Here is an 18,973-nt window from a genome sequence, read left to right as displayed (position 1 = left end):
AGAATCAGGAAAAGAGATCATGGCCCCCTCACGGAGAGACTGACCTGTGGCACCGCCAAGTCCCGAGGAAAAAGGATCCATGTGCCTGCTACAGAAAAGGCAGACATTGGAAAAACCACTGCATTGAAAACCCCAGGAGAGACGGACAATCCTCCACTAGAGAGGACGGGCCTCGTCCTCGCCTAGAGAAACCCAAGCGAGAGACAATAATGCTTGAGGAAGCTGAAGGAAGGTGTCAGGGCTCTGTTTTACTGACCCCAGGATCCCAGTAAATGTCTTGGAGAACACAGGGGCCATCTTCTCGGGTTCAAAAAAGAGAACGGGCACATTGTCATAGGAAAGATTTAAATTACTGTCAGCATATGATTGCTTCCAAAGATAACGCACACCAGAAGGTTTGCATGGAGACTGGGGGGCTTGCCAAGCCATCAAGGTGAAAAATGTCTCTCTGTCCTTTTTTCGCAGTTGGCCACATGGTTTTCATGGCACTGGCTCCCGGCTCGGCTGTTGAGCCAGTGAAACTCTTTTGAGCAGGAGTTGAGGTGGCCGGTGAACATCAGCGGCGGACAAAATCGTCCTGTTTCAATACGAAGCCACCTATATCACCTCTTGGACATTATCATTGTCCTGGGCTCTGAATCACCAGCCCAGATGTAGAATGCGCCTGACAGGTACCTATTGTTTGAATGAGGCTCTGGTTAACCCCTCTCGGTAACTTAGTGGCATGGGAGTCTGGACAAGGGACTACCTTTACTTTCCAGATGAGAAAACTCACTCAAAAAGACAAAGGTATTGACCCACAGGAACACAACTGGTTAACAACAAAGCCATATTCCCAACCAGTGTCTGGAGCCAGAGCTCGGAGCCCCACATGCCTGTGCCCAGCTGAGCAGTCACTCTCTCCTGAACCTTCCAAAGATCTGAGCAGATCCTTCCCCCTCCCCATCCAGAATATGTTTTTTCATAGGATGGCGTGGATCTGCAGCTCTGGGAGAGGGACATATCTCATGGGAACACACGGAGCAGATGAAGGGGGAGGAGGGGAGAGTGGAGCCCATCTTGGCCCACCAGGCCTGGAGGATGATGTTCCCACTCAGAGAAGCCATTCCACATAGAAGACCACATGGCCAGCCCCACGATGAGACACGACGTCCCTCAAAGACCCATAGCCCTAGAAGGGACAACACTGGAGACACAGTGTGGGAATTGCAGCGACCTGATCCCACCACAGCGAAGCATAACACTAAGGGGGTGCAGCAGAAGCGCAAGGAAATGGAGCAGCAAGGTGCCCAAGGAATGCCAAAGGAGGCCTTTGGGGGCAGGACTTGGTGCCCGCACACACTGGACTGGAAAACACTCCTAAGGCCAACAAACAGTCCGTAAACTGACTATGAGCTTTCCTGTCTTGATGAGTTGTGTTTTCTTTTATGGTCATTGGATTTTGGCTGTTTTCTTTCTTTTGGTGCATGGTTTTTCTCTGTCTTGTGTTTGTGCATGTTATTACCTCTACTGTATGTCTCAAAAGAGATGCTGGATGAACAATCTCAGGAGAGAAAAAGGTGGCCCAACACTTCTGGGGGTCCACGAGAGAAAGGGAATTGGGGGGAAAGGGAGTGGTGTTAAGAAAGCCAGAGACAGGGGAACAACAAGTAGATACAAATCCGTGGTGAGGGCGATGTAGGAAGCCTGGTAGGGCGTGACCAAGGGTAAAGGAACCAAGAGGAATGACTGAAACCCAAATGAAGACTGAGCATGGCAGTGGGCACAAGAGGGAGATGAAGGGGAATAGCAGAGCGACCTAAGAAGCATTGGCGATTTAGAGAGGTCTAAATAAAGGCACGAACTGATGTAAATATATGTATCTGTGAGCATAGGGAAATAGCCCTATGTCCATATTTTTATAGGTTTCGTATTAAGGTAGCAGATGGCCTTTTGGCCTGCACTCAAGTACGATCTCAATGCAAGAATACTTGGTACTATTACATTGGCATTCCATAATGCTCACCTTCCCGACACGATCACTGAAGACTAAGTGGTTGCATAAGCAATTGTGATCAAGAAAGATGATGGTGCCAAGCTATCAAAAATTTTGGCAGCTGAGGTCTTAAAGGCTTGAAGGGTAAGCGAGCGGCCATCTAGCTCAGAAGCAACAAAGCCCACAGGGAGTAAGCCTACCAGCCTGTGGGATCAGGAGGATTCAAAGGGACCTGGCACCATCAGTACAAAAAAATCTTATCATTGCGAATGAGCGGGGAGTGCTGGGTAGAGACCCAAAGCCCATTTGCAGTCCACTGGACATTCCCTTAAGAAAGGTCTCGGGGACAAGACGAGCCAAGACAGGGTGCGAGACAGCAACAATGAAACACAACTTTCCTCTAGCTCCGCAATGTTTCCTCTCCCCTCACTATCAAGATCCCAATTATAACTTACAAATCTGGCTAGACCAGACAATGTGCACTGGGAAAGATAGGAAGTGGAAAGACAGGGAATTCTTGGCAGATGAGCCCTTGAGGACCAGTGTTATGAATGGAGATACTGGGAGGGTGGAGGGACGGTAGGTTGGATGGGGGGGCGGGGGGGAACAAATTACAAGGATCTACATTTAACCTCAAAAGATAAAGGGGTGAAGGGGGGATATCAGACAGTGCAAGATATGACCAAATAATAATTAGTAAATTATCAAGGATTTGTGAGAGAGGGGTAGTGAGAAGGGGTGGGGAATGAGGAGCTGAGGCCAGGGGCTTGGGTGGAGAGAAGATATTTTGAGAATAATGAGTGCAATGAATGTCCAAATGTGCTTTATAAGATTGATGTATGCACGGATTGGGGTTATTGTTGTATGAACCCCTAATAAAAGGAGGGAAAAAAAGACTCTGGCAGAGGGCTGATGCTAGGATGATCTCAGGCTGGATTAGACCAGCAAAAGCAGGTACTGGAGTCACCTCACCCTCTGTCTATTCCTGTGTGAGCCACGAAGCTCAGGTCCACAGCCCTGGCAGCTGGACAGTGAGAGAGGCGGGGCTCTGATTTCATTCCACAAGGGGAATGGCCCTACTGTCCTGCAGGGCCCAACCTCCTGTGTAGTGCTGCTCTCTGGGGCAGCTCTTTCATGGAGCCCACACCATGGGAGCTCTACAATTCATGGGGGATTGGCAAAAGCCTCTGCTCATGCACACACACCACCCCCTAGGTGGAGGACCTCGGGGAACAAAGCCTGAGGCAGACACCAAGCCCACTAACTGATCCTGTAAGAGATAGAATCAGGATCCCGAAACTGGCAACTGGGAGTAAGAGGCAGCATCACTGGGTCCCAGCCCCTGCCACTGCCATCTCCAAGGAGTGACATTCCCAAACAGAGGGTTTTCCAAAGGCACTGTCAGGACTGTGGAATGAGCAGCTCATTTGTGGACATGGATACTATGTGATCCAGATGTACTACCTCCTCCGTTCCAGTCAGCGGAGACTGAAAACCCTGCCAAGCAGAGAGCCATGCATCTGAACAGTATCCACCAGTCACTCATGTCCAGTCCTGCTGCCTCTAAAGAGCTTTCCTGGGTTGGTCAGATCTCTCTGGGGACAGATATCCCTCTGTCCTTGGTTCTGCGTGAGAAAGAATTCACGCCAGAGCCTGGTTTGTGATCCAAGTGAGGTTTAGGAGAGAGCTAGGGAGGGGTGGTGGGCAACCCTGGTCGATCCCAGTGGCTGAATTGAATATACTTGGCCTACGTGGGTCGAGGCAGGTGCAGCGCCCACCTAGGTGTACCTGCCCTTCCTGGCCGGAAACCTGGACCTCTGAGCACGCACAGTGTGCCACTCCTTCCTGGGCCGCTAACTGGGCCCTCTGAGCATGTGTAATGGACACCCCAGTCCCTATGCTAGCTACCTAACATTTACACCCTGAAGAGATATGGACCCAAATCTCTGGGGTACTGGGCGACGACATCTCTAGCTACTTCCTGCTGGCAAAATGGGCGATGTGGGGCTTTGGGTCCACACCCTTCCTGCTCTGCTGGGAGGGGTTGTGCAATCAGGGCTAGGATGGATAAGGTTGAAGTGGTCCAGGAGATGGTGGTCCTGGAGCTGGCACACTTGGATTACGGGCCTTGGTAACTTGAGAATTTCTGGAAAAACCAACAAAAGGACAAAGGGGTGAACACTTTAACTGAGACAAGGCTAGAATTGTGAGGTGGAAGTGCCCTTGAAAGTAGGTGAGTATCACAGGAAGTAAGTAAAAACCTTAGTGTTATCAGGCATGTGTGTTTGTTCATTCTAAGGACAGGCACGGGGGTAAAAGCGTTCACAAATTCCCCTAGGAGGGTCCAAAGTTTGGGCACTACTGGGTGCAGTGGGATCACTGCTTCATTTATGATCCTAAGGTCTTGGACCTACTTATAAGAAACATCCTTCTTTTTAACCCTATAACGCCTCAATTTTAAATTTGGGGGCAAAAAATTTTTTGTTTGGATTCATTACTTTCATAGTTATCAATATAGATCCATATATATTCATTTCTTAAATGTTACGGAAGGTCTTGCTCGGCGTTATAGGGTTAAATTGTAATATTGGGATACTACAGGCGGAGTCAACAGGGATCAAAAGTAGAGTAACTGCCTGTGTCATTTTTAATTTTCTTGGGTTCCATATGAGCATAAGGCTTGTAAATTACCCGGGGACCAAATTCACCTGGTGCCTCTACTACGGGTAGAATGTTTAGGGAGGTTTCAGGGCTGGGAAAATAGTAACCTAAAGTCCAGGATCCCTTAGGGCAGGGGTCCTCAAATTGTTTACACAGAGGGCCAGTTCACTGTCCCTCCCACCGTTGGAGGGCCAGACTATCGTTTTTAAAAAAAAAAAAAATGAACAAATTCCTATGCACACTGCAAGAGTCGGCTGCTGAGCAGGACAGGCAGTGGCAGCAAAACACCCTGAGGGTGGGATAAATGGCAGCGGGCCACATGTGCCCCAAGGGCCACAGTTTGAGGACGCCTGCCTTAGGGGTTCCTGGGTGCACGGGGGATGAAGGTCTCTTATTGCTCCTCAAGAGGAGAAATGCTCTAAGTTCTGGCATCTCCGCCCACTTTCCCATCACTCTATAGAACTGTTCCAGGTGAATCACGGTTGGAAGGGAAAGTGTACCATTCTCTGGCCACCATTCTCCTTTCTCAAAAAGATATTGTGGCCAAATAGAGTTCCAAAGTGAATCTATCAGCTTTTCTTCGCCCAGCCTCTGTGTATCAACTCTATCCCAATTGGACAGGATTCATGCAAGGGGGCAATCCCTGAGCATCAAGCTGCTAAGTCCCATCTAGAAAGCACAAAACAAGGAGGCGATTGACAGCTTGCTGCCTCCCGGTCAATAACCCCGCTTGAGAGTGCACCCCTGGGTTGCCCTGAATCTGATGCCTCAGGCAGATGCCACAGCCCGAGGGAAGGGGTCAAAGACCAGTCGCTGAGGGCGACTTTAGGTCTAACCATTTTTCTGGACTACAGGCTAGGAGGACTACTGCTTGGGATGGCCCCACGGCCCTGCAAGACGCCTGCTGGCAGGGCAGACGCTCAAATCTCAGAAGGGAAGGGAACCTTAAGGGAAATTGGAATTTCTGGCTGGAACATCATGGCAGTGGAGCTGGGTATTAAGGAAGAGCTGTCCCCCAAAGTGCCTAAAGCAGCATCACTGAAAGCGTAAAGGGAACACTTAGTCCGGCTAGGCTTCCGAACGCCATTGGCCTAAGCCTGGGCAACGGAAAACCAGCCTGTAACAAGGAACCAACCTAAACTGGTAGAACACTAGCCCTATAACGCCTCCAGTTTTAAATTCAGGAAATAATTTTTTTTGTTTTTATTCTTTACTTTCATAGCTATCAATATAGATGGCATTCAAAATATATTTAAAAGATATAAAATGTTCAATGGTTTTTAAATGTAACCAAATGGTCACATTTATAATTTATAATTTGGGTACCAGATACGTTTTAATTCAATATGATGACAATTTCGTGCTCGGCGTTATAGGGCTAGAGCAGCTTGTTTGAAAAGCCAGGAGAAAGGTAAGGGAATGGAGGAGAAAAGGGAAACATTTGGCTCCCGGGACAAGGCAGGGCTAACTCCCAGGCCTCCTCACCCAGCTCCCTAGGCAGCACCCTTCCACATGTTTGGACTGGTGGGTGCCTTCTTGGCCAGGGTCAAAGACCCTGTTTCCCTTCGGCCACAATGGCGGCTATGTGGGATCTCTGGGAAAAGCTTAAACAGCCTTGACAAGAGTGAAGCCATTTGGGGTTGACAGAAGCCACCATGAAAAGAAAATAAAGTAGCTATGAACTGTCAATAAACCAGCTGATATTGGGGAGGTAGGCTGTGCAGACTTAGTCCAAGGGAATGTCACCAAAGAAATGCATGATCGGAAGGCTTGCAAGAATGACCAGAGCCTTTGTGTTCAACTAGGAATGGCTAACCCAAATACCCTACTTCTTCCTCTTCGTGCTTGCACACCTGCACCTTGCAAAGGTATAAAAACCTTCGGAAAATTAGACTCGGGGCTGCTCAGACTCCTGTCAAGAGGGGTGACACACCCTGCTGAGGAAATAAAACTTTTTCTGTTGAACTTGCCGACGGTGTGAGTTGTTTTTTTCTGGGAATGGACAGCCGCTACAACATTTCCAGGAGCACTGAGCTCCGACTGCCACTGTCTGTGCCTGTATAGAAAGGAGACCACCGGTACAGGAGTGCTCTCCCCAGAACTAGAGAATTTCTGATTTCTCTAGGGCAGGGGTCCTTCAACTCTTTAAAGAGGGACCAGTTCACTGTCCCTCCGACCCATTGGAGTGCCGGACTATAGTTTCAAAAACAACTATGAACAAATTCCAAGGCACACTGCACACATCTTATTTTGAAGTTAAAAACAAACCAACAAACGGGGCACAAACACATGGCTGACAGGATCAATGTCCTCGGCTGTGCCCATGTGGCCCACAGGCTGTGGTTTGAGGACCCCTGCTCTAGGCACTCACAAAGAGCACGCGGTTTCAACCCTAAAACCTGGAGACTCTGCAATTTGTTTAAAGTTGATTGGGTAGAAGGAGTCCCCGATGGGCCCACGCAAGACTCGTTTTCCCTCACCCTACTCCTCAGAGGTCATAATTCTGCTATGGGCAACCAGGACATCCCGATCTGATCTCTGACATGGATGTGTGGATTGACATGGCCACTAATAAGCCAGCATCTATAAAAGACTTGCTCCCTCCCCCAACAGAAAGGGTTCTTGTTTCCATGAGTTCAGGAAACATGGCATGACCAGAAAAACAACTGGTCCAAGTTACTAAAACCACCAAGGTGGAGGCCGTCCCTCCCCTCCCCATCCCCCTCCCTGTCGTCTTTATACCACTTTGCAGGAGGACCGGGGGTGCAGGAGAGCTGGCTTAGGACCCATTGGGACCGCTGCCTGCCTATCAGTTCCCGGGGGCCAGAGAGAGATATACAACCCTCTTTAAATTCACCCCACAACACGTGCACTAGGGCTGGCATGTCTGCTCAACCCCCGAGAAGGATCACTCGGCAGCTGCAGTCTCTGCTTAAGGCAAGCAGCCCCAACACCTGGGGAAGACCCCCGTGTCTCTCTTTGGGTACATGTCCCCTTTTCTTCCAGGGATTACATCATTGGGTCAACAAAATCCCCTTTTCTGACAAACCACAAGGTCTGATTTCTTTGCTAGACAAGCTTTTACACATGCATCAGCCCACCTCAGACAACTGCCAGCCACTTCTCCAGGTGCTGGTCACAACAGAGGAACAGGAGCCCTTCCAGACAGAGGCCCAGAAAGCAGTCAATAGACCTGATGGTCAGCCAGCTGGCACTCCCCGCTTGAGAGAAACTCTTTTTGCCACTGCACGAACAATGGGGGACCCAAACTCCTAGTAAGGCCCCGAGGGCCTCGCCAGGTAGCACCAGGTTTTCTAGCAGGGCCTCCGCGGGACAGCTAGGAAACCTATGCATTTACCTAAGGTCAGTGAGAATTTTCAGGGTCCTACCTTTCTAGAGTGGCTGATGGAAGCCTGCGGGCTGTATACCCCTTTTGATCCAGAGGCCCTCGAGAACAAGAGGGCAAAAGTATTGCCTGTATTACTCAGCCCGCCTCAGACATGATAAAGAAATGGGAAGCATATCAAGGGAACAATCTTAGTGATTTGGTAGAAGTGCCTTAGAGGTTGTATCACAATACAGAGGACCCTACCACGACAGAGACAAAGAAATAGCTAAAATACTAGGAATTGCTATGAGACACACTAGAGAATCAGGAAAAGAGATCATGGCCCCCTCACGGAGAGACTGACCTGTGGCACCGCCAAGTCCCGAGGAAAAAGGATCCATGTGCCTGCTACAGAAAAGGCAGACATTGGAAAAACCACTGCATTGAAAACCCCAGGAGAGACGGACAATCCTCCACTAGAGAGGACGGGCCTCGTCCTCGCCTAGAGAAACCCAAGCGAGAGACAATAATGCTTGAGGAAGCTGAAGGAAGGTGTCAGGGCTCTGTTTTACTGACCCCAGGATCCCAGTAAATGTCTTGGAGAACACAGGGGCCATCTTCTCAGGTTCAAAAAAGAGAACGGGCACATTGTCAAAGGAAAGATTTAAATTACTGTCAGCATATGATTGCTTCCAAAGATAACGCACACCGGAAGGTTTGCATGGAGACTGGGGGGCTTTCCAAGCCATCAAGGTGAAAAATGTCTCTCTGTCCTTTTTTCGCAGTTGGCCACATGGTTTTCATGGCACTGGCTCCCGGCTTGGCTGTTGAGCCAGTGAAACTCTTTTGAGCAGGAGTTGAGGTGGCCGGTGAACATCAGCGGCGGACAAAATCGTCCTGTTTCAATACGAAGCCACCTATATCACCTCTTGGACATTATCATTGTCCTGGGCTCTGAATCACCAGCCCAGATGTAGAATGCGCCTGACAGGTACCTATTGTTTGAATGAGGCTCTGGTTAACCCCTCTCGGTAACTTAGTGGCATGGGAGTCTGGACAAGGGACTACCTTTACTTTCCAGATGAGAAAACTCACTCAAAAAGACAAAGGTATTGACCCACAGGAACACAACTGGTTAACAACAAAGCCATATTCCCAACCAGTGTCTGGGGCCAGAGCTCGGAGCCCCACATGCCTGTGCCCAGCTGAGCAGTCACTCTCTCCTGAACCTTCCAAAGATCTGAGCAGATCCTTCCCCCTCCCCATCCAGAATATGTTTTTTCATAGGTTGGCGTGGATCTGCAGCTCTGGGAGAGGGACATATCTCATGGGAACACACGGAGCAGATGAAGGGGGAGGAGGGGAGAGTGGAGCCCATCTTGGCCCACCAGGCCTGGAGGATGATGTTCCCACTCAGAGAAGCCATTCCACATAGAAGACCACATGGCCAGCCCCACGATGAGACACGACGTCCCTCAAAGACCCATAGCCCTAGAAGGGACAACACTGGAGACACAGTGTGGGAATTGCAGCGACCTGATCCCACCACAGCGAAGCATAACACTAAGGGGGTGCAGCAGAAGCGCAAGGAAATGGAGCAGCAAGGTGCCCAAGGAATGCCAAAGGAGGCCTTTGGGGGCAGGACTTGGTGCCCGCACACACTGGACTGGAAAACACTCCTAAGGCCAACAAACAGTCCGTAAACTGACTATGAGCTTTCCTGTCTTGATGAGTTGTGTTTTCTTTTATGGTCATTGGATTTTGGCTGTTTTCTTTCTTTTGGTGCATGGTTTTTCTCTGTCTTGTGTTTGTGCATGTTATTACCTCTACTGTATGTCTCAAAAGAGATGCTGGATGAACAATCTCAGGAGAGAAAAAGGTGGCCCAACACTTCTGGGGGTCCACGAGAGAAAGGGAATTGGGGGGAAAGGGAGTGGTGTTAAGAAAGCCAGAGACAGGGGAACAACAAGTAGATACAAATCCGTGGTGAGGGCGATGTAGGAAGCCTGGTAGGGCGTGACCAAGGGTAAAGGAACCAAGAGGAATGACTGAAACCCAAATGAAGACTGAGCATGGCAGTGGGCACAAGAGGGAGATGAAGGGGAATAGCAGAGCGACCTAAGAAGCATTGGCGATTTAGAGAGGTCTAAATAAAGGCACGAACTGATGTAAATATATGTATCTGTGAGCATAGGGAAATAGCCCTATGTCCATATTTTTATAGGTTTCGTATTAAGGTAGCAGATGGCCTTTTGGCCTGCACTCAAGTACGATCTCAATGCAAGAATACTTGGTACTATTACATTGGCATTCCATAATGCTCACCTTCCCGACACGATCACTGAAGACTAAGTGGTTGCATAAGCAATTGTGATCAAGAAAGATGATGGTGCCAAGCTATCAAAAATTTTGGCAGCTGAGGTCTTAAAGGCTTGAAGGGTAAGCGAGCGGCCATCTAGCTCAGAAGCAACAAAGCCCACAGGGAGTAAGCCTACCAGCCTGTGGGATCAGGAGGATTCAAAGGGACCTGGCACCATCAGTACAAAAAAATCTTATCATTGCGAATGAGCGGGGAGTGCTGGGTAGAGACCCAAAGCCCATTTGCAGTCCACTGGACATTCCCTTAAGAAAGGTCTCGGGGACAAGACGAGCCAAGACAGGGTGCGAGACAGCAACAATGAAACACAACTTTCCTCTAGCTCCGCAATGTTTCCTCTCCCCTCACTATCAAGATCCCAATTATAACTTACAAATCTGGCTAGACCAGACAATGTGCACTGGGAAAGATAGGAAGTGGAAAGACAGGGAATTCTTGGCAGATGAGCCCTTGAGGACCAGTGTTATGAATGGAGATACTGGGAGGGTGGAGGGACGGTAGGTTGGATGGGGGGGCGGGGGGGAACAAATTACAAGGATCTACATTTAACCTCAAAAGATAAAGGGGTGAAGGGGGGATATCAGACAGTGCAAGATATGACCAAATAATAATTAGTAAATTATCAAGGATTTGTGAGAGAGGGGTAGTGAGAAGGGGTGGGGAATGAGGAGCTGAGGCCAGGGGCTTGGGTGGAGAGAAGATATTTTGAGAATAATGAGCGCAATGAATGTCCAAATGTGCTTTATAAGATTGATGTATGCACGGATTGGGGTTATTGTTGTATGAACCCCTAATAAAAGGAGGGAAAAAAAGACTCTGGCAGAGGGCTGATGCTAGGATGATCTCAGGCTGGATTAGACCAGCAAAAGCAGGTACTGGAGTCACCTCACCCTCTGTCTATTCCTGTGTGAGCCACGAAGCTCAGGTCCACAGCCCTGGCAGCTGGACAGTGAGAGAGGCGGGGCTCTGATTTCATTCCACAAGGGGAATGGCCCTACTGTCCTGCAGGGCCCAACCTCCTGTGTAGTGCTGCTCTCTGGGGCAGCTCTTTCATGGAGCCCACACCATGGGAGCTCTACAATTCATGGGGGATTGGCAAAAGCCTCTGCTCATGCACACACACCACCCCCTAGGTGGAGGACCTCGGGGAACAAAGCCTGAGGCAGACACCAAGCCCACTAACTGATCCTGTAAGAGATAGAATCAGGATCCCGAAACTGGCAACTGGGAGTAAGAGGCAGCATCACTGGGTCCCAGCCCCTGCCACTGCCATCTCCAAGGAGTGACATTCCCAAACAGAGGGTTTTCCAAAGGCACTGTCAGGACTGTGGAATGAGCAGCTCATTTGTGGACATGGATACTATGTGATCCAGATGTACTACCTCCTCCGTTCCAGTCAGCGGAGACTGAAAACCCTGCCAAGCAGAGAGCCATGCATCTGAACAGTATCCACCAGTCACTCATGTCCAGTCCTGCTGCCTCTAAAGAGCTTTCCTGGGTTGGTCAGATCTCTCTGGGGACAGATATCCCTCTGTCCTTGGTTCTGCGTGAGAAAGAATTCACGCCAGAGCCTGGTTTGTGATCCAAGTGAGGTTTAGGAGAGAGCTAGGGAGGGGTGGTGGGCAACCCTGGTCGATCCCAGTGGCTGAATTGAATATACTTGGCCTACGTGGGTCGAGGCAGGTGCAGCGCCCACCTAGGTGTACCTGCCCTTCCTGGCCGGAAACCTGGACCTCTGAGCACGCACAGTGTGCCACTCCTTCCTGGGCCGCTAACTGGGCCCTCTGAGCATGTGTAATGGACACCCCAGTCCCTATGCTAGCTACCTAACATTTACACCCTGAAGAGATATGGACCCAAATCTCTGGGGTACTGGGCGACGACATCTCTAGCTACTTCCTGCTGGCAAAATGGGCGATGTGGGGCTTTGGGTCCACACCCTTCCTGCTCTGCTGGGAGGGGTTGTGCAATCAGGGCTAGGATGGATAAGGTTGAAGTGGTCCAGGAGATGGTGGTCCTGGAGCTGGCACACTTGGATTACGGGCCTTGGTAACTTGAGAATTTCTGGAAAAACCAACAAAAGGACAAAGGGGTGAACACTTTAACTGAGACAAGGCTAGAATTGTGAGGTGGAAGTGCCCTTGAAAGTAGGTGAGTATCACAGGAAGTAAGTAAAAACCTTAGTGTTATCAGGCATGTGTGTTTGTTCATTCTAAGGACAGGCACGGGGGTAAAAGCGTTCACAAATTCCCCTAGGAGGGTCCAAAGTTTGGGCACTACTGGGTGCAGTGGGATCACTGCTTCATTTATGATCCTAAGGTCTTGGACCTACTTATAAGAAACATCCTTCTTTTTAACCCTATAACGCCTCAATTTTAAATTTGGGGGCAAAAAATTTTTTGTTTGGATTCATTACTTTCATAGTTATCAATATAGATCCATATATATTCATTTCTTAAATGTTACGGAAGGTCTTGCTCGGCGTTATAGGGTTAAATTGTAATATTGGGATACTACAGGCGGAGTCAACAGGGATCAAAAGTAGAGTAACTGCCTGTGTCATTTTTAATTTTCTTGGGTTCCATATGAGCATAAGGCTTGTAAATTACCCGGGGACCAAATTCCCCTGGTGCCTCTACTACGGGTAGAATGTTTAGGGAGGTTTCAGGGCTGGGAAAATAGTAACCTAAAGTCCAGGATCCCTTAGGGCAGGGGTCCTCAAATTGTTTACACAGAGGGCCAGTTCACTGTCCCTCCCACCGTTGGAGGGCCAGACTATCGTTTTTAAAAAAAAAAAAAATGAACAAATTCCTATGCACACTGCAAGAGTCGGCTGCTGAGCAGGACAGGCAGTGGCAGCAAAACACCCTGAGGGTGGGATAAATGGCAGCGGGCCACATGTGCCCCAAGGGCCACAGTTTGAGGACGCCTGCCTTAGGGGTTCCTGGGTGCACGGGGGATGAAGGTCTCTTATTGCTCCTCAAGAGGAGAAATGCTCTAAGTTCTGGCATCTCCGCCCACTTTCCCATCACTCTATAGAACTGTTCCAGGTGAATCACGGTTGGAAGGGAAAGTGTACCATTCTCTGGCCACCATTCTCCTTTCTCAAAAAGATATTGTGGCCAAATAGAGTTCCAAAGTGAATCTATCAGCTTTTGTTCGCCCAGCCTCTGTGTATCAACTCTATCCCAATTGGACAGGATTCATGCAAGGGGGCAATCCCTGAGCATCAAGCTGCTAAGTCCCATCTAGAAAGCACAAAACAAGGAGGCGATTGACAGCTTGCTGCCTCCCGGTCAATAACCCCGCTTGAGAGTGCACCCCTGGGTTTCCCTGAATCTGATGCCTCAGGCAGATGCCACAGCCCGAGGGAAGGGGTCAAAGACCAGTCGCTGAGGGCGACTTTAGGTCTAACCATTTTTCTGGACTACAGGCTAGGAGGACTACTGCTTGGGATGGCCCCACGGCCCTGCAAGACGCCTGCTGGCAGGGCAGACGCTCAAATCTCAGAAGGGAAGGGAACCTTAAGGGAAATTGGAATTTCTGGCTGGAACATCATGGCAGGGGAGCTGGGTATTAAGGAAGAGCTGTCCCCCAAAGTGCCTAAAGCAGCATCACTGAAAGCGTAAAGGGAACACTTAGTCCGGCTAGGCTTCCGAACGCCATTGGCCTAAGCCTGGGCAACGGAAAACCAGCCTGTAACAAGGAACCAACCTAAACTGGTAGAACACTAGCCCTATAACGCCTCCAGTTTTAAATTCAGGAAATAATTTTTTTTGTTTTTATTCTTTACTTTCATAGCTATCAATATAGATGGCATTCAAAATATATTTAAAAGATATAAAATGTTCAATGGTTTTTAAATGTAACCAAATGGTCACATTTATAATTTATAATTTGGGTACCAGATACGTTTTAATTCAATATGATGACAATTTCGTGCTCGGCGTTATAGGGCTAGAGCAGCTTGTTTGAAAAGCCAGGAGAAAGGTAAGGGAATGGAGGGGAAAAGGGAAACATTTGGCTCCCGGGACAAGGCAGGGCTAACTCCCAGGCCTCCTCACCCAGCTCCCTAGGCAGCACCCTTCCACATGTTTGGACTGGTGGGTGCCTTCTTGGCCAGGGTCAAAGACCCTGTTTCCCTTCGGCCACAATGGCGGCTATGTGGGATCTCTGGGAAAAGCTTAAACAGCCTTGACAAGAGTGAAGCCATTTGGGGCTGACAGAAGCCACCATGAAAAGAAAATAAAGTAGCTATGAACTGTCAATAAACCAGCTGATATTGGGGAGGTAGGCTGTGCAGACTTAGTCCAAGGGAATGTCACCAAAGAAATGGATGATCGGAAGGCTTGCAAGATTGACCAGAGCCTTTGTGTTCAACTAGGAATGGCTAACCCAAATACCCTACTTCTCCCTCTTCGTGCTTGCACACCTGCACCTTGCAAAGGTATAAAAACCTTCGGAAAATTAGACTCGGGGCTGCTCAGACTCCTGTCAAGAGGGGTGACACACCCTGCTGAGGAAATAAAACTTTTTCTGTTGAACTTGCCGACGGTGTGAGTTGTTTTTTTCTGGGAATGGATAGCCGCTACAACATTTCCAGGAGCACTGAGCTCCGACTGCCACTGTCTGTGCCTGTATAGAAAGGAGACCACCGGTACAGGAGTGCTCTCCCCAGAACTAGAGAATTTCTGATTTCTCTAGGGCAGGGGTCCTTCAACTCTTTAAAGAGGGACCAGTTCACTGTCCCTCCGACCCATTGGAGTGCCGGACTATAGTTTCAAAAACAACTATGAACAAATTCCAAGGCACACTGCACACATCTTATTTTGAAGTTAAAAACAAACCAACAAACGGGGCACAAACACATGGCTGACAGGATCAATGTCCTCGGCTGTGCCCATGTGGCCCACAGGCTGTGGTTTGAGGACCCCTGCTCTAGGCACTCACAAAGAGCACGCGGTTTCAACCCTAAAACCTGGAGACTCTGCAATTTGTTTAAAGTTGATTGGGTAGAAGGAGTCCCCGATGGGCCCACGCAAGACTCGTTTTCCCTCACCCTACTCCTCAGAGGTCATAATTCTGCTATGGGCAACCAGGACATCCCGATCTGATCTCTGACATGGATGTGTGGATTGACATGGCCACTAATAAGCCAGCATCTATAAAAGACTTGCTCCCTCCCCCAACAGAAAGGGTTCTTGTTTCCATGAGTTCAGGAAACATGGCATGACCAGAAAAACAACTGGTCCAAGTTACTAAAACCACCAAGGTGGAGGCCGTCCCTCCCCTCCCCATCCCCCTCCCTGTCGTCTTTATACCACTTTGCAGGAGGACCGGGGGAGCAGGAGAGCTGGCTTAGGACCCATTGGGACCGCTGCCTGCCTATCAGTTCCCGGGGGCCAGAGAGAGATATACAACCCTCTTTAAATTCACCCCACAACACGTGCACTAGGGCTGGCATGTCTGCTCAACCCCCGAGAAGGATCACTCGGCAGCTGCAGTCTCTGCTTAAGGCAAGCAGCCCCAACACCTGGGGAAGACCCCCGAGTCTCTCTTTGGGTACGTGTCCCCTTTTCTTCCAGGGATTACATCATTGGAGTCAACAAAATCCCCTTTTCTGACAAACCACAAGGTCTGATTTCTTTGCTAGACAAGCTTTTACACATGCATCAGCCCACCTCAGACAACTGCCAGCCACTTCTCCAGGTGCTGGTCACAACAGAGGAACAGGAGCCCTTCCAGACAGAGGCCCAGAAAGCAGTCAATAGACCTGATGGTCAGCCAGCTGGCACTCCCCGCTTGAGAGAAACTCTTTTTGCCACTGCACGAACAATGGGGGACCCAAACTCCTAGTAAGGCCCCGAGGGCCTCGCCAGGTAGCACCAGGTTCTCTAGCAGGGCCTCCGCGGGACAGCTAGGAAACCTATGCATTTACCTAAGGTCAGTGAGAATTTTCAGGGTCCTACCTTTCTAGAGTGGCTGATGGAAGCCTGCGGGCTGTATACCCCTTTTGATCCAGAGGCCCTCGAGAACAAGAGGGCAAAAGTATTGCCTGTATTACTCAGCCCGCCTCAGACATGATAAAGAAATGGGAAGCATATCAAGGGAACAATCTTAGTGATTTGGTAGAAGTGCCTTAGAGGTTGTATCACAATACAGAGGACCCTACCACGACAGAGACAAAGAAATAGCTAAAATACTAGGAATTGCTATGAGACACACTAGAGAATCAGGAAAAGAGATCATGGCCCCCTCACGGAGAGACTGACCTGTGGCACCGCCAAGTCCCGAGGAAAAAGGATCCATGTGCCTGCTACAGAAAAGGCAGACATTGGAAAAACCACTGCATTGAAAACCCGAGGAGAGACGGACAATCCTCCACTAGAGAGGACGGGCCTCGTCCTCGCCTAGAGAAACCCAAGCGAGAGACAATAATGCTTGAGGAAGCTGAAGGAAGGTGTCAGGGCTCTGTTTTACTGACCCCAGGATTCCAGTAAATGTCTTGGAGAACACAGGGGCCATCTTCTCGGGTTCAAAAAAGAGAACGGGCACATTGTCAAAGGAAAGATTTAAATTACTGTCAGCATATGATTGCTTCCAAAGATAACGCACACCAGAAGGTTTGCATGGAGACTGGGGGGCTTGCCAAGCCATCAAGGTGAAAAATGTCTCTCTGTCCTTTTTTCGCAGTTGACCACATGGTTTTCATGGCACTGGCTCCCGGCTCGGCTGTTGAGCCAGTGAAACTCTTTTGAGCAGGAGTTGAGGTGGCCGGTGAACATCAGCGGCAGGACAAAATCGTCCTGTTTCAATACGAAGCCACCTATATCACCTCTTGGACATTATCATTGTCCTGGGCTCTGAATCACCAGCCCAGATGTAGAATGCGCCTGACAGGTACCTATTGTTTGAATGAGGCTCTGGTTAACCCCTCTCGGTAACTTAGTGGCATGGGAGTCTGGACAAGGGACTACCTTTACTTTCCAGATGAGAAAACTCACTCAAAAAGACAAAGGTATTGACCCACAGGAACACAACTGGTTAACCACAAAGCCAATTCCCAACCAGTGTCTGGAGCCAGAGCTCGGAGCCCCACATGCCTGTGCCCAGCTGAGCAGTCACTCTCTCCTGAACCTTCCAAAGATCTGAGCAGATCCTTCCCCCTCCCCATCCAGAATATGTTTTTTCATAGGATGGCGTGGATCTGCAGCTCTGGGAGAGGGACATATCTCATGGGAACACACGGAGCAGATGAAGGGGGAGGAGGGGAGAGTGGAGCCCATCTTGGCCCACCAGGCCTGGAGGATGATGTTCCCACTCAGAGAAGCCATTCCACATAGAAGACCACATGGCCAGCCCCACGATGAGACACGACGTCCCTCAAAGACCCATAGCCCTAGAAGGGACAACACTGGAGACACAGTGTGGGAATTGCAGCGACCTGATCCCACCACAGCGAAGCATAACACTAAGGGGGTGCAGCAGAAGCGCAAGGAAATGGAGCAGCAAGGTGCCCAAGGAATGCCAAAGGAGGCCTTTGGGGGCAGGACTTGGTGCCCGCACACACTGGACTGGAAAACACTCCTAAGGCCAACAAACAGTCCGTAAACTGACTATGAGCTTTCCTGTCTTGATGAGTTGTGTTTTCTTTTATGGTCATTGGATTTTGGCTGTTTTCTTTCTTTTGGTGCATGGTTTTTCTCTGTCTTGTGTTTGTGCATGTTATTACCTCTACTGTATGTCTCAAAAGAGATGCTGGATGAACAATCTCAGGAGAGAAAAAGGTGGCCCAACACTTCTGGGGGTCCACGAGAGAAAGGGAATTGGGGGGAAAGGGAGTGGTGTTAAGAAAGCCAGAGACAGGGGAACAACAAGTAGATACAAATCCGTGGTGAGGGCGATGTAGGAAGCCTGGTAGGGCGTGACCAAGGGTAAAGGAACCAAGAGGAATGACTGAAACCCAAATGAAGACTGAGCATGGCAGTGGGCACAAGAGGGAGATGAAGGGGAATAGCAGAGCGACCTAAGAAGCATTGGCGATTTAGAGAGGTCTAAATAAAGGCACGAACTGATGTAAATATATGTATCTGTGAGCATAGGGAAATAGCCCTATGTCCATATTTTTATAGGTTTCGTATTAAGGTAGCAGATGGCCTTTTGGCCTGCACTCAAGTACGATCTCAATGCAAGAATACTTGGTACTATTACATTGGCATTCCATAATGCTCACCTTCCCGACACGATCACTGAAGACTAAGTGGTTGCATAAGCAATTGTGATCAAGAAAGATGATGGTGCCAAGCTATCAAAAATTTTGGCAGCTGAGGTCTTAAAGGCTTGAAGGGTAAGCGAGCGGCCATCTAGCTCAGAAGCAACAAAGCCCACAGGGAGTAAGCCTACCAGCCTGTGGGATCAGGAGGATTCAAAGGGACCTGGCACCATCAGTACAAAAAAATCTTATCATTGCGAATGAGCGGGGAGTGCTGGGTAGAGACCCAAAGCCCATTTGCAGTCCACTGGACATTCCCTTAAGAAAGGTCTCGGGGACAAGACGAGCCAAGACAGGGTGCGAGACAGCAACAATGAAACACAACTTTCCTCTAGCTCCGCAATGTTTCCTCTCCCCTCA

This window comes from Tenrec ecaudatus, chromosome 9 (genome assembly GCF_050624435.1).
Source record: "Tenrec ecaudatus isolate mTenEca1 chromosome 9, mTenEca1.hap1, whole genome shotgun sequence".
NCBI classification, from domain to species: Eukaryota; Metazoa; Chordata; class Mammalia; order Afrosoricida; family Tenrecidae; genus Tenrec; species Tenrec ecaudatus.
The sequence above is the reverse complement of the archived record's forward strand: the minus strand, read 5'-3'. Positions refer to the sequence as shown.